This window comes from Medicago sativa, chromosome 4 (genome assembly GCF_051527215.1).
Source record: "Medicago sativa cultivar Bolivia chromosome 4, Bolivia_mono, whole genome shotgun sequence".
Taxonomy (NCBI): Eukaryota; Viridiplantae; Streptophyta; class Magnoliopsida; order Fabales; family Fabaceae; genus Medicago; species Medicago sativa.
In genome coordinates, this window is record NC_140752.1 from 35,187,023 (window position 1) to 35,191,890 (window position 4,868).

The following is a 4,868-nucleotide window of genomic DNA, read 5'->3' on the forward strand; positions in this document are numbered from 1 at the left end:
TTGATATCTACATTGTGCGTACTTACTCAATATTGATTGTGTAGTGTAGACCATTTTATTAAGTATCAGTGCTAGAAAGAAGTATTATTATTTTATTGTCATGAATCATGATCAAACCATTTAGTCATTTTAAAACAAACAAGCATTCGGGTTTAGATTGTATGTTTTCTCTGAAAAAAATTTAAGCAAGTTATCAAGTGGGATCATAACATAGACTTAAAAACTGTGAATAATTACATCTTTAAACCCACTTAAGTTGTCGTGGTGGTATTGGCTTGCGACCTGGGAGTGTACTCCTCCTCGAGGTCTCAGTTCGATTCTCTCCAGTGTCAATTTAAATGGGCTAATTTAGCTTCTTCAAAAAAATAAAAATAATTACATCTTTAAATAATTACCGAATAATTACCATCTCTAAATAATTACCCTAACTTACTAGCAACTTAGTAAAAATAATTATTCCCACTAAAACATCAAAATTAATCTTCCTCCCAAATAATTATTCCCACTAAAACATCAAAATTAATCTTCTAGGCCAAAAAACCCTAATCCCAAATTGAATACACACATAAATACATATAAACACATAGAATAAATATTTTATATAATTTTAGCAACAAACAAGCTGTTACACTGGAGGAGAATAACGACAAATCTCCCTCCCTTGCAGAAATCCTGGATTTTCATACAGGAAAATGCAATCAAAGCCAGAAGAGTTATCGCTGTCGCTACTACTTGATGACCCCCCCCCCCCCCCCCCCCCAATCACTTGATGAACAAAATACCCCTCTTCGAAAGCAACCCAATTAACGGACCCATTTGGCCTCGTCGCATGTTTCATACTAGCATTAAATAACTTAGATCCATCCTTACGAGTAACCGGAGCAATATCCCTACCCATTTTGTCGCACTCCCTAATTAAAACCATAACTAAAGGAAAAATGTGAAAAGGAAGAAAGGAGATCGAGTTAATACCTGAGTAAAAGGGAAAATAGAACTCAGGAGGTAGAAAGATCGAAGCTGCAAAGCCAAAACAAAGAAAGCCGGAAACCTAGCAGAAATACGGAGGAAAAGGAAAAGGAAGAGAAATGAAATGAAAAGCCACATTTTTATAACCTAAGCATTAAAGCCACCTCGGGAGTTGCGCTTGTCTCAGACAATGATTGGAGACACATGTACGAAGACGCCACGATGCGGACACGTATGCGACAACGAACGGTCATCAAATCTGAACAGTCCAAACAGATAAAGGGAGATGAACGCACCCGAAAAACTCACCCGAAAAACCCATTGGAAAGAAGAAGCTCACCCAAATGATTGAAACCATTTTCTCGCCCCAGAGCACCTTCATCACTTCGCCTTATTCCAAAGCTCGTTCTTGGGGGGCTGTGAACTATCAACACGCTCCTAAAGGATAGAATAACCTCCATAAGGGTTTGGGAACCATCCTTCACAAACACCCAACAACATGACATAGTTTATGACCAATCCTTATAGATTCATCACCTCGCCTTGTTCCAAAGCTCGTTCTTGGGGGGTTGTGGACCATCAATATAATCCTAAGGGCTTGAAAGCACTCTAGAAAGGCTTAGGCGCCTTCCATAAGGCCCCTAAAGCCTAGGCGCGCCCTTCCAGAGGCGCCGCCTTAGCCTACTTCTATAAGCATCTAGAATCGGATAAAAAGACCTAAAGCCCAGCTTGCTTGGGGCTTAAGTCACGCTAAAACAAGTCCACAAAAGGCTATAAATACCACCCATAGAATCATTCTTAAGGCATCTTATGAACAGACTAAACCCTAGATTCTATTATTGTAATCACTACAAGTACAATGAATGATGTGTAAATATTTCTATAAACGTTTTATGAATCTTGAAATATTCTCTGATTCTTGTGAGCTCATAAAACCTAACTCTACTAAACTTTTTAGGTGACGAATCTTTATGCTTTTGACTACTCGTATGAGAAATTTACCCCACTTTTTTTAGTGGGTTGTTAAGATTATAATATATATATATATATATATATATATATATATATATATTTATTTATATTTATATATGGGAAACACTTGGAAGAATGTTTATGCTTTTGACTACTCATATGGGAAATTTACCCCATTTCTTTTAGTGGGTTTTTTTAATTTATTTTAAGGATTCTTTTAGTGGGTTGTTAAGAATATTTTTTATGTATATATAATGATTGTACAATTCCGTTGGAGCAACTCTTGTATAGACATAAACCTAAATAAAATTTATTTCGACATATACATAGATCATAAAATGTAAAAGTGAAATGATTTAAGTGGTGTAATATTATTATTTCTCTTTTAAATTTTATCATTTACGTGGATGTGCCAAAATATTTTTGATTTAGGATTATGCCTTGAATTTTTAGTTCAAACGGTCCGAACACCTCAAAAAACGATCCCAATCCAAGGGCCTTTGTAAAATCCGGTGTATGAGATGCTAATAAATAGTAAATAAATTATTCATAATAACGAAGAAAAGAATAGTAACTAAATCATATTATAATGCACATGCACTTTTTAAAAGCAAATATAGTCTATACCGCGTAAAAAAAGTAAAAACTTTATTACTAGTGCCAATTAAATATGATTTATTTACTTGAAAGGAAAGCAACAGCCACCGATTTTGGATTATATAAATTACCATATGTATTGAGTCCATTGTAGCAAGAAAAATGGCATCAAAGAAGTGCTCTCTTATTTTGGTAGTTCTCTTTATTTGTCTGTTGAGTTTTTCATCAAAGGCATTAGCAAGGAACATTGCAAATGCTTCGAAACTTTATCCAAGTAAGTGAACTTCTCTGCAATATCCATTTTGTTATTGCATTTGCGCAATATTATGAAGAAGTTTTTCATTTATAATTAAGTTGTTCTTGTATTAATATATGGTATTTGTGTATAGTTTCAGATGAAATAGGTCTGAATTATGCACGTGGCCACAATTTTCCATGAAATAGGTCTGAATAAGAAGAGACTCCTTGTAGAAAAGTGTGGGAGTAGGATCCATCATCCTGATGCTGATGGGGCACGTTGCCACAATTTTCTATGAATGATATGGGCGTGTTTTTTTTTTTTGTTGATATATATATGGGCGTGTTAGGTTGTTGTATCAATTTACGGATGAAGTTTGTAGAAAAATAAATAAATATTGGGATGTTGTTTTAAATATGCTTGTTGTTTAGTTTGATTTATTTTCCCTGGGTCGAAAGCTCGAGTGTTGCACTGGTTAGATTCTAATATGTGTTAAGAATATTTTAGTTAATGTGTAATATGATCATCTATTGATTTACATGGTAAAAGTCCGAATAAATTTAAGCATAAAATTGACAATAAATTATATGGTTAATGCATTTTAAAAATGTGATTAACACAATTCACATGATGGTTGATAAATTTTAAAAAGGGCTGAAAATCATTTATGCATATTTGACCATTCTAAATAATTAGAAATTGCAAAGACAATTAATTTTTTTTAATATAATTAGAAAGACAAATACTTATCACTAATAAATTTCTAAACGAACAATTTCAACGAAATCCACTTTTTCTAGAATTAAGCTCCTTTAAAGGAGGCAGAAATCTTAAAATCCTGCATTGCTGATAGTGATCCCAAAAATGAAATAGTGGGTACCACAAGTCCATGAACATAATCCATCGTACTGTACAAATATGATAGGTCTTATATATAGTCATTGGAGCCTCCTAAAAAGATCTACTAACATCATGGAGTTGTTCCAAAAAATCAAAGCGGCCAGTCATTAATTGGGTAATTAGATAGAGCGCCCAAGAGGAACGGGGACTAAGCGATCTACCGAGATGTCAAAATGAATTGGTAGGGGAGCCTTAGAACGAATACCTGCGCGAGCAAGAATTCATTGCCTTGAAAACTACGTTTTGACTTTAAGGAACTAAAGTTGCCAAACTTTGTGTATGAAAATTATACGAAAAGAAATTAAGGCAAAAAAAGTGTTACATTTATAAATTAAGAGATAAAAAGAAAGAGACAAAATTTGAGATAAAGAAAGAGATAAAAAAAATATTTAAGAGACTGCCGTGAAATTTGAAAATAATTTAAGAGACAAAATTTGTAAATTAATATAAAAATTAAATAGATATTGGATCTAATTTTCCTTTTTATTTATTCATGATAGTTTTGCATAGTATTTTAAAGGGACAAATGAGAGAGAGAGAGAGAGAGAGAGAGAGAGAGAGAGAGAGAGAGAGAGAGAGAGAGAGAGAGAGAGAGAGAGAGAGAGTTTCGGGTTAATGAATGTACCTTTTTACAAATGGTCCAAAGGTGAACATTTACCGGTTCTAGTTAAAAAAAAGAAAGATTTTTTTTTATAATGATAAAAACTATTATTTTATTAGAATTTACTAAAATGGATGAGTCCAAATTTATGCTGAATCCATATTAGACAATCTCATTAGTATTAATCTACAGAAGTGTCCCTCTAATAGAAATATTTTACTCATATTCATACACGTTTTCTTATAATCAAATTGAATTACGTAGACCATAAGAGATACTCACTCAAACCCTTGAAAACGAAGTTTTACATCCACTTTAAACAAATCAATGGTTATGTCACCAATTAGGAAAAGCATACAAAGAGTCTTTATGCCTAAGAACTAGAACCAGGCAATATTTTTAATTTGATCCACCAATTTTCCTACATTAGCCACCTGTACTTGAAAGATAATTTTAGTGTATCTCTAATGTGCTCCTTGTGAAGAAGGCAAGCAGAAAGTGGCGAATGTTCGTTGATTACACAGACCTAAACAAAGCCTACCCAAAGGAAGCCTATCCACTTCCCAACATCGACAAACTAGTGGACAACTCATC

The 4,868-nt window shown here is 33.5% G+C and overlaps 1 long non-coding RNA gene across 1 annotated transcript; it reads left to right on the forward strand.

Annotated features, from left to right (window-relative positions):
• The first annotated feature begins 2,665 nt into the window (after positions 1-2,665).
• Positions 2,666-3,188, forward strand: LOC146929015 (uncharacterized). Its single transcript, XR_015005931.1, has 2 exons — positions 2,666-2,809; positions 2,925-3,188. It is a non-coding gene; the product is annotated as an uncharacterized LOC146929015 (long non-coding RNA).
• Positions 3,189-4,868: the final 1,680 nt, after the last annotated feature.